At 39.7% G+C, this 14847-nt stretch overlaps 1 protein-coding gene across 2 annotated transcripts in view; it reads right to left on the bottom strand.

Moving 5' to 3' along the window:
- The window catches only part of PRKG1 (protein kinase cGMP-dependent 1), a 1238870-nt gene that overhangs the window by 108658 nt on the left and 1115365 nt on the right, over positions 1 to 14847 (bottom strand). The window lies entirely within an intron of this gene.

Here is a 14847-nt window from a genome sequence, read left to right as displayed (position 1 = left end):
CCATCCACATCCACCCATCTATCTATCCATCCACCCAACCACCTATCCTTCCCTTCATCTATTCAGACACACTTCTGTGTTTGTGCAATGGCTACCATCTATAAGGAACACGTCAAGCTACTGTGGTTGTGCAACAAGAATAAAATGCACACTTTATATTAGAGAGAAGAAATATAATACGAGATGGGAGGGGAAGAGTGTTTGAATGCTATCAGAAGGAAGGTTCCAGTATCTATAAAAAGAATGTTATCTATTCAAAATATATTATGACTTTCAGAAAAAGCAGTTACATTTTTATGAGCAAATAGTTTTCTTATCATTTTTTAAATTCTGTATAGATGTTTATATTTGTAGGAGAAAAATCAATCATACAGAAGTGTTAGACATTTGTCTCTGTCTTTCCTGTGTAACAATAATCCCTGATTATTAAGGGGATTATTCATTAAGGAAAACTGATTACAAATAATACACACTTAACTTAAACCATTTCTTGATTACAAGTTTTAAAGGAATCAAAAGTTGAAAATAATGATTCGAAGTGGCCTAATTCACAGAAACAAAAAGTTAAGAATGGATTTCAGGAACTCTGTTAATTCATTTACTATGATTTTTCAGCACAAAAATCCACGTGGTGTTAACTACATGCTGTATCTGATAAGCCTATAGAGTTAGTTTTATCCAGGGCAGAGCCATGATGAATTGACTAGGCTTATTATATTAGTTGACTGACACAGACTAATTTTGAATTTTAAGATTTACTCTTTTCTTCTCATCCCAATGGTAATATGTTGAAATTTTCAAAGACACTAAAAACTCCAAGGAATAAAAGAGAACTTGTAATTCTACTATTTTGAGCCAAACTCTCATATTTTGGCACACCTTCTTCTAGACACTTTAAAATTCTATTTCAGAGTTGGAACTGTATCATTTTAGTACTTATTTGATTTTAGGCTATGTCTTTGCTTACATAATAACAAAATTAATAGTTAAATGAAAAAATAATAGAATAATAGTGTAGGACATCCTTGATTATGTAGAAACATACTACAGGGGTTGACTACATTTCTCAGTCTCATTTATTTTCTTATTTAATAATTTTATTGTTGAAACACTTGCCAGAGTTTCTGGCTTAGGGTTTCATCTTTTACTCTTTTGCATTTTTATTGTGTAACTATTAAGGATATGTTCCACCTAAATAAAGAATGTAATAAAAGAAAAACTGTGTTTTAAAAGTTGTATTTTGAGATAGTTCCCCCCAAACAATTTTGAGTTTGTAAGTATTCTATCTTAACTAGTTACATATAAGATTTCTATATGTATTTTACCTTTATCTAAGCATGATTGAATTCTGGAATCTTTTGTAGATTAGCGGTACTCAAAGTATGTTATGGGTCTGTCAAGAGATTAGTAGAGAAGTTTAGAAAATTCTTCTAAATTTGGAAAATTTTTATAGCAATTGGACATTGAAACATCTAAGATCAGTGAACTCACATTTTTTTAACGGAGTGTAGACCTGTTTAATCATTACCAAATTCATGAGGTGAGAAACATTTGGTACAGACTGCAGACAATTCATATGCAGAAGGGGGATAATGTTAAATGAGTTTGCTAACTATAGCCCCAAATGTACAAATTCTAGAATCTATTTCTTTCATTAAAAGATCATTTAAACTGAACCTTAACTTTACAGAATAAATCAACAGAAATGATTGATGAAACTGGAACATCATTTGTTCCATTTGGGGTAAAACATAAAAATGAATATCCTGAGTGTGTTGAAATCATCTTAAAAACAAATGCTTCCATTTCCAACCAGACATCTCTTTGAGATGGGTTTCTCTGTTCTGAGCACAATAGACCAAAACACAAAACAATTTCTATACACATCATTCTCTGCAAATGGCATTTCCATCGAGCCAGTCTAGACTAGAAAAGCTAACAAGGAGGAAACAGGTACATGTGGCACATTAAGAATAAATATTACACACACATTGTTCTTTACAAGTGTGGCTCCTGAAGTCAGAGCCAAGAACCTCCCCATCACCCATACACTTTGGCCCTGTGGTGACTGCCAATGCCTGTAGCAACAATTCTGCTTGATGCTTATATGCGCACTTTCAATAATGGTGTGATAAACCTGTGTGATTCTTTCTTCCCATGGCAGTGCTATCTTTGGTCTGATATTTTTATTGAAACATAATTCTATGTATGTTCAATCTAATAGTTTGTAAAAGCAGGCATTTATCCTCATGCCTTTTTCCCTTTTATTTTTCTAGTAATCCACTGACTTTTTATATTCTGAAAACTTCTCTCCATGATGGATTGGAAATTGAAACTCAAGTGGTCCTTGGAGAAGCACTGTCTGACTCCCCCCTCTCGCATCCTCTCTTACATGCCCTCTTCTGAATCCCACCCAATACCTGCGTTTGCCCTTTCAGAGTACTCATTGTGAGGTTCTGAATTTAGCAGATTTTGGGTCACTCTCCTTGACTAGGTACTGAGATCTTCAATGTCCAGGTTTTTTTTTTTTTGCTTAATAAACCATGTATCCCTAGTATTAGCAAAGCATCTGCACAGAATACACTCAATAAATGCTTTATTGAATAAATTAGTGCAGGTGTTATTTTATCAATTTCCATTAACACGTCAAGGGATTCCCTAGTCCCAGAGTTTAGTCACTCTATATGTAATGAATTTTTTCCCTGAAATAGAGAAATATATTCTATATATTTTCAGAGGGAAGTTAGAATAAATGACACATTAAAGAATTTAGAGCTACAGATAATAAATATTAATATACTAACAAAACCGCAATATAAAATATTTATAAAAAGCACAGGTGCATAAATAATAGAATGCATGGCAGCATTACACGGGCAAGTCAAGGATGATGCCAATTCCATCACCCTGGCTAAGAACTCTATCATACATGGTAAATGAAGAAAGTCTAAACAATCATATACTCTGGATGTCTCCTGGTTCAGTGATGTGGAAAGCAGCCTAGAGAAATAGAAATGTGCCTCCCTGGGTAATGAAGCCTTCTCTCCAACAGGCCCAGAGACCCTACTTTGTCATGTTTCAGATGGTATCCCTAATGTGGGAGAGCTGGTGTCTCACAGCCTCTGTCTTCTCTTCTATTCTTTCCAGGATTTATTCTAGATCAGGGGTCAGCAAATTTCTGCCTACAGACCAAATATGGCACAACTGCCTGTTTTGTAAATAAAGTTTTATTGGAACATGGCCACATTCATTCCTTCATATTGTCTTTCATATTGCCCATGGCTGCTTTTTCATATAATAGCAGAGTTGACTAGCTGTAATGGGGAGAGTATCGCCTGCATAGCTGAAAATACTATCCGGCACTTTACAGGAAATGCTTCCAGATCTCTGTCCTAGATCATTCTTTTCCCTCATGCTGTTACCCCATACAAAACCCAACACCAAATCCTATAATTCTACCTTCAATATTCTGAAGTAAATCCCCTTTTCTCTATTCCCCTTTGGTCCCTACTACCATTCTCTCCTTGGGAATTAGTACAATTGCCTATTTCCTTATGCAGTAGGCATAAATTAGATTGGCTCTCTCCTCCCTGACCTCCCATAGCCCAGTCTCTCCTATTAGACTCCCTTTGGCCTTAGAATACATTGAGCTTGCATCTTCTCCAGGGCCTTTGTCTTCTTCCTGGATTTCTCTAGATTTTGCATGGCATTTACTTTTTTCTTTTTTAAAAATATTTATTTATTTTTAGTATAGGTTATTATCAAGTTGGTTTTCATATAATACCCAGTGCTCATCCCAACAAGTGCCCTCCTCCATGTCCATCCCCATTTTCCCCTCTCCTCCATCCCCATCAACCCTCAGTTTGTTCTCAGTATTTAAGAGTCTCTTATGGTTTCCCTCTTTTCCTCTCCTTAACTATTTTCCCCCTTCCCCTCCCGTATAGTCTTCTAGTAAGTTTCTCCTGATCCACATATCAGTGAAAACATATGGTGTCTGTCTAAATGTCCATTAACTGATGAATAGATCAAGAAGATGTGGTGTATATATAGCATGGAATACTACATGGCAATGAGAAAGGATAAAATCTGGCCATTTGTAGCAATGTAGACAGACCTCGAGGGTATTATGCTAAGTGAAATAAATCAGGCAGAGAAAGATAGTAGCATATGTTTGCAAGGCTTTTCTTAATGCCATTCAGGTCTCAGCTTAAGTGTACCCCCTTCAGAGGGGTTTTTTGTGACCAACCAATGGAGAGTAAATAGACCAGACCCTCACTGCCACACTCTGTATCATTTAACCCACTTTGTTTTAACTACAAATACTGATTACAAATCAGTAGAGTTTGACTTGCTAAAAACTTGGTCTGTTAAATATCTGTTGTCCTTCTCACACTAGAATCTTCATGAGATCAGAGATTTGGTCTATCTTATTTATCAGTAACTCTTTAAGAATGAGAGTATTGCCTGGTGTATAATAGAAATCTGAAATGAATTAATAAAAAGGTGGATGGATGGATTCATTCATTGTGTTAACCAGAAGACAGTTAAGTCTCTTGAAGCAAAGTTTCATGTAAAATTCATCATTTATAAGTTGACAGTGCTGAGCCTGTGTGCCTCTTTGAACATCTACCTACATGAATAATACATTTTTAAGCACAAAAGTTTAGTTAAAATGAACTCCTTATCTAAATTTTTGATCCTGATGAAGACATACATTGGTATTAATATGAGTGAGGTGGTCTGAAACACTTAGCAATTTATCATTGAATTACATATAGGACATTAAATGAGGGTAATTATTTTAGAAGGTAATGAAATTTATACCCATGAATCCCAACTGCAATTAAAGTGCAAGGAAGGATTTAAAAATGCAGCACATCTTTCATTTTCAATTAAAAAAACAGGAGAAATTAGAATCAAATCTCATGTGATAGTTTAGCCTTTTAGGTTAGAGAGAAAAGTATGGTTCTACGTATAAATGCCCTAAAACACCAAATTTGTAACTTTCATTCTTTAAAGATTATCCCCCAAGTATGCTTAAATCAGACAGTCCATGCAATGGACAGATTTCTCAGGCCTCACCAATTATTTTAAGTATGTGTTAAAAAGTCTCTTTTCCTCACTATACCAAACACATATTAACAGAAGTAGACATCATACATTATTCTTTCTGCCACTGACATTCTGGGCCAAAATACCACTCTTTTGACATGAATGCAAAGATTCTATTTCTTATATATCTGATGATTTCATTACAACAATCCACTTGCCCCAATGGAAACAAAATATGAATAATTAAATAATTTAACTTTTCTCATAAAGCAGTAGATTCTCTAAGACAATTTTGATGTCCATTTTCTCAATAAGAATATACAAACTAATGCTCATTTTTCTCCAGGAATTTCCTGTTTTCAACATAGAATTTATGATAACAGTGGATATTTTATTTATCAAATATTTTTAAACATGCTCTTAGAAATTACTTACAAATTATAAATCCATGTAATTGACAAAAAATGATCAAAATTGTCTAAAATGAAACAGGCCACACTTATTAAAACTAATAAAAATTCATAGCTTATATATTTTAGTTTCTATAGTTATATCAATTATGTCAGATACCAGTTAAAACTATTATCTCTTTTGTAATGGACTATTTAATGGACAGGGGGATATAAAATACTGTGAAAGTCATTAAATTGTTTTTTTCCCATTAAATTGTTGTTAAGTAAATTGAAAAGGAAACGTTAATGTAGCCCAATAAATCTATTCCAATTATCTTTACAGTATGCTTACATTATTTCTGCCTTTGAAAGTTTTTGAAACAAAGACAATGCTAGTTCCTAGCATAACATTTTAACCAGAATTAGTGCTTCTGTGGACTTTGTATTTCTGCTCTCATTACGAGAGTAGAAACAAACAAACAAACACTTAACAAGAAAAAAATCACTGGAAGTAAAGAGATAAATATATCCTTTGTTGTCCCAAATGAATTCTTGTAGAATATGTAATAACAAAAATACCAAGCAAAACATAAAAATATAACTAGCATATGTAAGGAATTGTACATACTGTTTTATATTTATTTATTTATTTACTTACTTACTTATTTACTGTGAGAGAGGGGGAAGAGGTTGAGAAAGGGAGAGAGAATCCCAGCAGGCTCTGCATTGTCAGCACTGAGCCCAATGTGGGGCTCGAACTCAGAAATGGTGAGATCATGACCTGATCTGAAATCAAGAGCCGGAGGCTTACTCAACTGAGCCACCCAGGCGCCCCTGTGCAAACTATCTTATAGGAATTTCTCTGTGTGACAGATAAAGCAACTGAGGCCTGGACAATTTTGTGCAGACGCAATCACACTCTAGTATCTATAATCCTAACACTTACAAGGTTGCTCTCCCTCACTACAGAAAGCCGAAGCCAGTTGGTTACTGGCTGGGGCCAGGACTGGGACTTGGTACTACACATCTGCTGTCTGTTCTCGCCATCCCTCACAGTCAATCTAATTCTTTAAAATAAATACAATTTTATTTGCAAAGATGCTCTTATTTCTTCAACTGCACTCTATGTATGGAAGTTCTGATTAGGAAGTGAAGAGTCAGCCAGGGCTGTGATCACAAAATAGTACAGGCAGGTGGAGTGGCCGAAGCAACAGAAATCTGTTTTTGCTCAGTTCCCTGGGTCAAAGCGCCAACACCAAGATGCTCTGGGTTGGTTTCTGGTGAAGCCTTTCTCCCTGTCCCACACACAGGCCCTTGTCCCTGGGTGCTCAGGAGCCTTCCCATGTGTACACCCCACCCATGTCCCCACCTCTTACCTCAGGGGCACCAGTCCTTTAAGGTCAGGACCACACCCTTCTGACCCTCTTGCACAGGCCCCATCTCCATATATGGTCACATGGGGGTGAGGGCTACAACACATGCATTTGAGGAAGATAATTCAGTTCATGAAGAACTATGAAGGACAATGTACATGACACATCTTCCTGTGTATCCGTGCTATCTAAGCACACTTCCCTTGTAACTTCTGAGACATTCCTAAAAAGTTAATTTCTTGGTTTCCATTTGTTTCCCTGGATCTGAAGTATGGTGACATGGTCATCGCATTTCCCCCCAGATAAATGGGGGCCTAACTCCTTTCTAAAGCAACACCCCCCCCAATTGCCCCAATCACAAACCCCCATCTCTCTCCTCCAGACTCCAGTGCCACCAGTAACATTTCTACCACGTCACTGTCCCCTTGAGACTTTTCAGCCTGTGAGCAGGATGGCCTCTCCAATCCTGAAACAACACTGTGTGACCAAATGGCCAGTTGGAATGAACTGCATTTCCTGTCTCTTGGTGTCCCTCTTCATGGATTTATCAACCCTTGGCAACCTGACACTCTAGTCCCATTTTTCTTTTACTTATTAGAGCTCTTCTCTCAAGCCCATCACTAATCCACTAACTGTTGATCCCAGGGATGGTCTCCTTCCAGTCCCAGCCTCAGTGACCCCCCTGAGATCCTGCCCTGCTGGCCAGCTGCTCCGGGAGTAAGTAGCCTTCAAATATAAAGTGGCTGACACACTGAACCGTTCTCTTTCCCTGATGCTTCACTCTGGATCCTCCTCCTCCTCCTCCTACCCACCTCCCTCCTATTCCTTGCCCCCCACCCCCCTCCCTTTCCCAGTTTCTCCTCCTCCTTCCCCTCCCTGTCCTCTTCTCCCTTGCCTTCCTCACTCCCCTTTCTTTTCCTCCTCCCCCTCCCTTCCCTCTCCCCTTCTTCCTCATCCCCCTTCTCCTCCTTGTCTTCCTTCTCCCCTCCTCCCTCTCCCCCTCCTCCTCCATGCTACTTCTCAGAATGTTCCACATACACCTCTTCCTGCGCCATCCCTTACAGGCAAGAACTTGCCCAAACTGTGTCTTTTGCCTGCTTTCCTTGCCCAACTGATTGACCTACTTTTCTGAAGTAATTACTGCCTAAAAGTTCAGTCTTGTTTTTCACCTGCATCATCTCACTGGAACCTCACAACAGCTCAGTGAGGGAAGTACCATGATCCTCACATCCTAGAAAGTTTACAGCAGGTTTTCTGAGACTCCACACTTCTGACATTTGGGATCAGGCCATTCTTCCCTGGAAGGCCTATACTGGGCAACAGAGGATACTTAGCAACATTCCTCACCTCTGTCTACTTGATCCCCTTAGGAAACCCATGTGTGACATTAAAATAGATCTCCAGATGTTGTCAAGGTCTCCATTTGGGAGCAAGAGACAAGAGGTAAGGCTTAGAGGGTTAGGTAACCTGCCTGAGACCGTAGGGCCATAAGAGTCCCTTAACAGAATCTAGCTGACCAGCTGACACTCAATTGGCTGGCATAAAAGCACCAGCATAAAAAACGTATAACACGCAGATCTGTGTGGCTTGGAGCAAGCCATTGAGCCACCAAGACCCTTAGTTTCCTTTTCTAAACTTTTTTTATGTCCTCTTTCCCCATAGGCATGTAGTATGGTTGGACCAAGATGAAACAGTAAACAAAGGCACATTGAGATGCTCAGAAATTCATGTATTAAATTCTCTGAAAGCATTTCCTTCTTCCCCACCACTGTCCACCACCTGCATCATCTACAAATGGGGGTCTTCTTTTGTTACCATTTTGAGCTTTTAATTTCACCAGTCACTTGGATGATTTCCACATTTCCATCTACTCTTCCTCTCCAAGTACCTCGTTAGCCTTTCCCATTTACTCCTGACCTTTCAGAAAAAGGTTATTTGAGCTCTTTTCTGCTCTCGCAATTTTCTGAAGCCTTTTAAATGTGTTTATTCTTCCCCAGGATGAAGAAGCAGTTGCAAAAATGAAACAAATAACTCAGCTCCATGTATCAATTACAACAGAAGAATAAATGTCAAACCGACTCTTCTTGGAGGCTATGTGACATATTTCTTGCCCTGGGCTGATTTGCCCCGTCATGTCATTTAAGACTGTTTCAACCCAAATGTCAAGCTGGTCAGGGTGCGGTGCAGCAGATGTTCTCACACATCAACACTGGGAGCTGGCCGGGGAAGTGGTCCACACAACGATTTTCAAATATGCATATCCTAGGACTAAGCAATGCTGTCCTGAGGAGCCCCTCAAGGAAATACTTCCAAGGAGGGACAAAGGCACATGTGAAGAATTCTTTATAAGTATTAAAAAATGAAATGAGTTTACCTGGTCCAGCATATTTAAGAAACTAAGGAGAGAAAGGGGCTCAGCTTATGCTCATGAGAGGTTTTAATTAGCGCGGTAAATGTGATACGGTAACGTGATGTCATGGGCTTTGAAAGCAGAACTGGATTTGCCCCCCAGCTCTCTACTTAAAAGCTGTACATTTTGCAACATGATACCTGTGTGTCTAGAGCCAGGTTTATCTTTACAAGAGAGAAGAAAAAGCATCCTTTGTATGCTTGCTCATTGAGAAATCATGTGTGGAGGTATATACATATCATCAATCTATCAATCTCGACTAGCTTTGCAATTGGCACATATGTTTAATAAATGACAGTACAAATTTGTCTACTTATCCCTATGTTTATGTAGCCTGTCCCTGTCTCTGGACAAAGAAGAAAATAGACTTCAGCAGTATGATCTATTTAAGGAAATATACCGACATATTAACAGTAGTTAACTTTGAATGTCAGAATTATATTTTTCTGTGCTTTCCAATTTTTCTCAATGAGCAGTTATGATGCTTATAATCACCTGATATTGACTGACTAAAATGTAAAAACAAAACACAACAGAAAAAAAATAATGCAACATAAAGTTCTCATTGAGATTTCAGGTTTCTCACCTAGACAAAAATATACTATTACCAGGCAGGACAACACCATCCTTCTCAACAACCAAACCACCATTTGCCTTTGCCAGTCTGGTTTCTATTTTCATATTCGTTCCATTAAAATGACGCAGCAGAGCTGTGTCTAACACAACTGTTAAACTCCGTCCAAACCAGTACACTCTGAAAGGTCCTAAGCCGAGTCTAGGAATAAGATTTCACTGCTATTGTAACTGAGCCTAATCCAGTTCATGTGTCGATGCTGAACATTTCAGAATGAGTACCAACTGCTAGACAGATTGAAAAAAAAAAATGAAACACTTAGATCTTTATGACCCAGCTGGGCCCGTAATAACGGTCTCACCAGGGAAGGTTTCTCCTAAAGTGAGCAAAACCGCTTAGCTTGACCAGAAAAAACAACAACGTGAGTATCTAATGCAGAATCCAACTTTCAAACTTAGTGATGACACTCTTGGCTTTTAAAGTAAAGTTGATCAGAAATTGATCCTGGCATCGCCTCTTCCTCCTTCCTATTTTAGCTCTAAAACACAAGGAGCATTATGACCCCCTCCTCAAATAAACAGCCCAAAACACCACACAGAAGACCCTCCAGGAGAATTTCAAATATGAAAATTAAAATATTATCTCCTTAACTGAAGAAATTAAAACTTATATTTCAGATGTAGAAACAGACTGTTCAGAGGATCTCTTACTTATTCATACAACTGGTGAATGAGTTCCAAAGCCATTGCTGAATCTCTAAATAACAGCTTTTGAAACACCCAAGTGGGGAGGAGAATGCAAGCCTCAGAAACATAGATCAGTTTTAAGCATTTATGGGGGAAAGATGAATTAATTATTCGCCAAGGTAAGATGAAACAATCAGGGTCATTAACAACACCAGAGCTGTGATTGTAAGATCTTAAAACTGATTAACTGTGAATTCCAACATTCATCAACTGATTTCCATTCATCAACTGATTGTCAGGAAACATACAAATTCATGCCTCGCCTCCGATGGACTTCTCCATCTATGCAATACCACTTGCACGGTGGAACTTACCACATCCACAAGTGAATCCATCAATCACCTCCGCCTCAGCCTGCTGTCTGTGGCTACAGACATCCACCATGCCCCCCAGATGAAAGCCCTTCTCTTATCTCCTGCATTTAATTATTCTCCAAAGTCTGTGTCAGGGTAACCTTTAGACTTCAAACTTGGTGAGCAATCCCTGGGGCCGGGGCAGTAGTCTCATCAGTCTCCCTGCCTGAGTTCTGCTCATTGGAATCAATCTTCCATTCCTTCCTTCAAAACCAAATACAGACGGGATCATCAGTGGCTGCCGGTCAGTTCCTCACTGCCCAGGGAGCAGAATCCCTCTTCTTTGCCTCTGAAAGATTTCTCCATAATCTCTCTGCATCTCTTCTTTCCAACTGTATCCTCCGGCACTCCATCCATCCAACTCATTTCACTGTCCAGTGCCTTACCTCCCAAACCCTCTGTCCCCACCATATTCCCCTTGTTTCTGTAGATTGGGCTCTCCCAATCCCTTATCTCTGTGAGTTCCCTTTTGTAGAGTCGACTTCACCCTCCATTCCTGCCCACACAACGGCTCCCTGATTCACATGCGTGACTCTATCAGCAAGTCCTCTGGGATGCTCCAGGCATGACACACACCATCCTATGTTCTCCACAAGTTTTTTGTTTTGTTTTGTTTTTTTAACTGGAATGGTTTCACATGTCAACTTTTAGTGCATCTGATTTGACCAGGACTTTGTCCAGGGCAGGCAGACTTTGCCTGGACCCTAAGAAAGTTTTGGGTTGGAATCTGCATTGGTTATTGATTTACTGCCTGTCAACTCTAAATTCACCCTTTTTGACTGCTCTGTAAAACCAGATCTGGGCCAGTTTCTTTACTTCTTTTTTTTTCTGTGCCAACTGGCACTGAAACTTTGTCAGTAGAGGGCACTGGGGAGATACTGCAGGAGTGAGGGTTTTGCCTCCTTGTTCCAGGGTGCTGGGAGGGTCTGTCCCTTCTCCAGCGGCTTGGCAACTGCAGCACATAGAAACCGGTGGTACCCAGCAGCAACTCAGGGGATCTCCCCTCAGGAGGGTTTACACCATCCTGTGCCCAGCTTTCCCTGGGAACTCTAAGGGGCGGATTTCTGGAACAAGTGCTATGCTTCCAGCTGGGGTAATGCTACCCCCTCCAGGGGACATTTGGCCATGTCTGGAGCCACTTTTGGTTGTCACACTAATAGGTGGTAGGGAGAAATCAGGATGTTGAGAAACACTCTATGAGGCACAGGACTGCACCCATGACCAACAACTCTCTGACCCACAATGTCACAATGCGGAGTTTCAGGACCCCTGCTCTGCAGCAAGGTGTCAGCACGGCAGCGTTGGGGCAGGACAAAGGAAGGGCTAGAGAGGGTTCCAGGGTTTCCTTTCAGGCCTGGGGTTAGTGCCTCCTTATATCTACTATCTCTGAATTCTCTGAAACTCTTTTCCTTTCTGGCTAGCTTGTTACTCCAATCCCCTATTACAGCCACTAATTTCTTTTCCATTTAATATAATTGGCTTCCATATAACACCCGGTGCTCACCCCAGCAAGTGCCCTCCTCCATGCCCATCACGTATTTCCCCCTCTCTCACATCCCTCCACCCACCCTCAGTTTGTTCTCTGTATTGCAGAGTGTCTTATGGTTTGCTTGCCTCCCTCTCTGTTTGTAACATTTTCCCCCCTCCGTCTCCCAATGTCTTCTGGTAAATTTCTCCTATTCCACATATAAGTGAAAACATGGTATCTGTCCTTCTCTGCCTGACTTATTTCACTTAGCATAACAACCTCAAGTTCCATCCACATTGCTACAACTGGCCAGATTTCATTCTTTCTCATTATCATGTAATACTCCATTTATATATAAACCACATCTTCTTGATCCATTCGTCAGTTGATGGACATTTAGGCTCTTTCCATGATTTGGCTATTGTTGAAAGTGCTGCTATGAACACTGGGGTACATGTGGCCTTATGCATCAGCACTCCTGTATCCCTTGGGTAAATCCCCAGCCGTGTTATTGCTGGGTCATAGGGAAGTTCTATTGTTAAATTTTTGAGGAACCTCTACACTGATTTCCAGAGCAGCTGCACCAGTTTGCATTCCCACCAAGAGTGTAGGAGGGTGCCCGTCTCTCCACATCCTCACCAGCATCTATAGTCTCCTGATTTGCTCATTTTAGCTACTATAGCCGCTAATTTTCTGTAACACACTTCTCTTGCTCAGATGACTGTGTGCTGCTTCTCTCCTGATTGGACACTGACTGATACAGAGGGACGCATCCATTCATTCCAACAGATTCTCAGTAAGGGCTTATCAGACTCCCTGACATTATGCTGAGATCAGAGGAGACAGCAGTGAAATCACAAATGTGGATTCTGTCCTCCTCAAGCTTGTAGTTTACGAATCAAAACAGACCAGCAAGTGTTGTACATGTACGGCACAGCAAGGGTAGAATGGGATCTGAAAAATGACGGAAGCCTGACTTATCACGGAGGCCAGAGAAGTGGCTAAGTCCAAACTTTGCATATGCTTAAGGAAATAAACGAACTGAAATAATAATGTTGTTTTATTTCAGTGATTCAACTATCTAGCCACTGTGGGGGTTTGATGCAGTGAGGTCAGTAGCCATTTGAAACTCAAGGATTTTACTCATTTATTTTCTTAGAAGTAGAATTCACTATAGATTTAGTTCAATGAGAATATTTTAGCTCAATTCACAAACTATCAATAATACCATTGCTCCGTTTGTTCCTTTTCATTATTTTGAGCTTCTTGAGTGAACTATCTTGTTTTAACCATTTAAAAATATTTATTTATTTTGAGAGAGAGAGACAGTGCAAGCTGTGGATAGGCAGAGAGAGAGAGAGGGAGGGAGAGAGGAAGATGGGGCAGGGGGGAGGGGAAGCTGAGGAATCCCAGCCACAGAGCCTGACATGGGACTTGAACTCATGAAACCTGAGATCATGACCTGAGCCGAAATCAAGAGTTGGACACTTAACTGACTGAACCCCCCATCCCCACCCTGCCAGGTGCCCGTTTTTGTATGCATTTCTATTCATCACAGCACTGACCCTACTGCGCAACACGATATGCTTGTTGAATTAATACCTGCCCATGTGTTTTCTATCTCGCTAATTCAGATCATAACATAATTCAGGTGAAAAGAGCACTAAAACCAATGTCATGAGGGCTATGTTGCAATCTCATCGCTGGCACTACAGACCTTGGATGGCTCATATTCCTCCGAGACCTACCTTTCTCATTTCTAAACTAAAGAATTTGGAAGAGAGGTTTTTCAAAGTCTCATTAAGTTACAAAATTTTCAGATACAGCATTAGAAGATAAGAATATACACGTCTTATCCATCTTTATGAAATCTTATTAAACAGTGTGATTTGAGCGCATCTGACGCATCTGGTCCCCAATTCTGTCACTTGTAAAATAAAACTGACCTGTAACAGGGGTTAGCAAACTGTGGCCCTTGGGACAAATGACAGAAAATAAGTCACAAAGTTTAAAATATTTACTATCTTGTCCTTTGGAAAAAAAGTTTGTTCAGCCCTAGTTGCTAAGGTCTTTCCTACTTTTCCTTCTTAAGTCTCTGCTAGGACTTTCTAACTAATCCACTTGCTGTCTAAAAGTTCTTAACATATGAATTTTAAGGCGGTTTTTTCTAGCTTTGAAAAGAATGCTGGTGCAACTTTGATGGGGATTGCACTGAATGTGTAGATTGCTTTGGGTAATAATGACATTTTCACAATGTTTATTCTTCCAATCCATGAGCACGGAATGTTTTTCCATTTCTTTGTGTCTTCTTCAATTTCCTTCATAAGTCTTCTATAGTTTTCAGCATACAGGTCTTTTACATCTTTGGTTAGGTTTATTCCTAGGTATTTTATGGTTTTTCGTGCAATTGTGAATGGGATCTGTTTCTTGCTTTCTCTTTCTGTTGCTTCATTTTTGGTGTATAAGAATGCAACTGATT

The sequence above is a fragment of the Suricata suricatta genome, chromosome 2 (assembly GCF_006229205.1).
Source record: "Suricata suricatta isolate VVHF042 chromosome 2, meerkat_22Aug2017_6uvM2_HiC, whole genome shotgun sequence".
NCBI classification, from domain to species: Eukaryota; Metazoa; Chordata; class Mammalia; order Carnivora; family Herpestidae; genus Suricata; species Suricata suricatta.
This window is presented reverse-complemented; position numbering and strand designations above follow the sequence as displayed.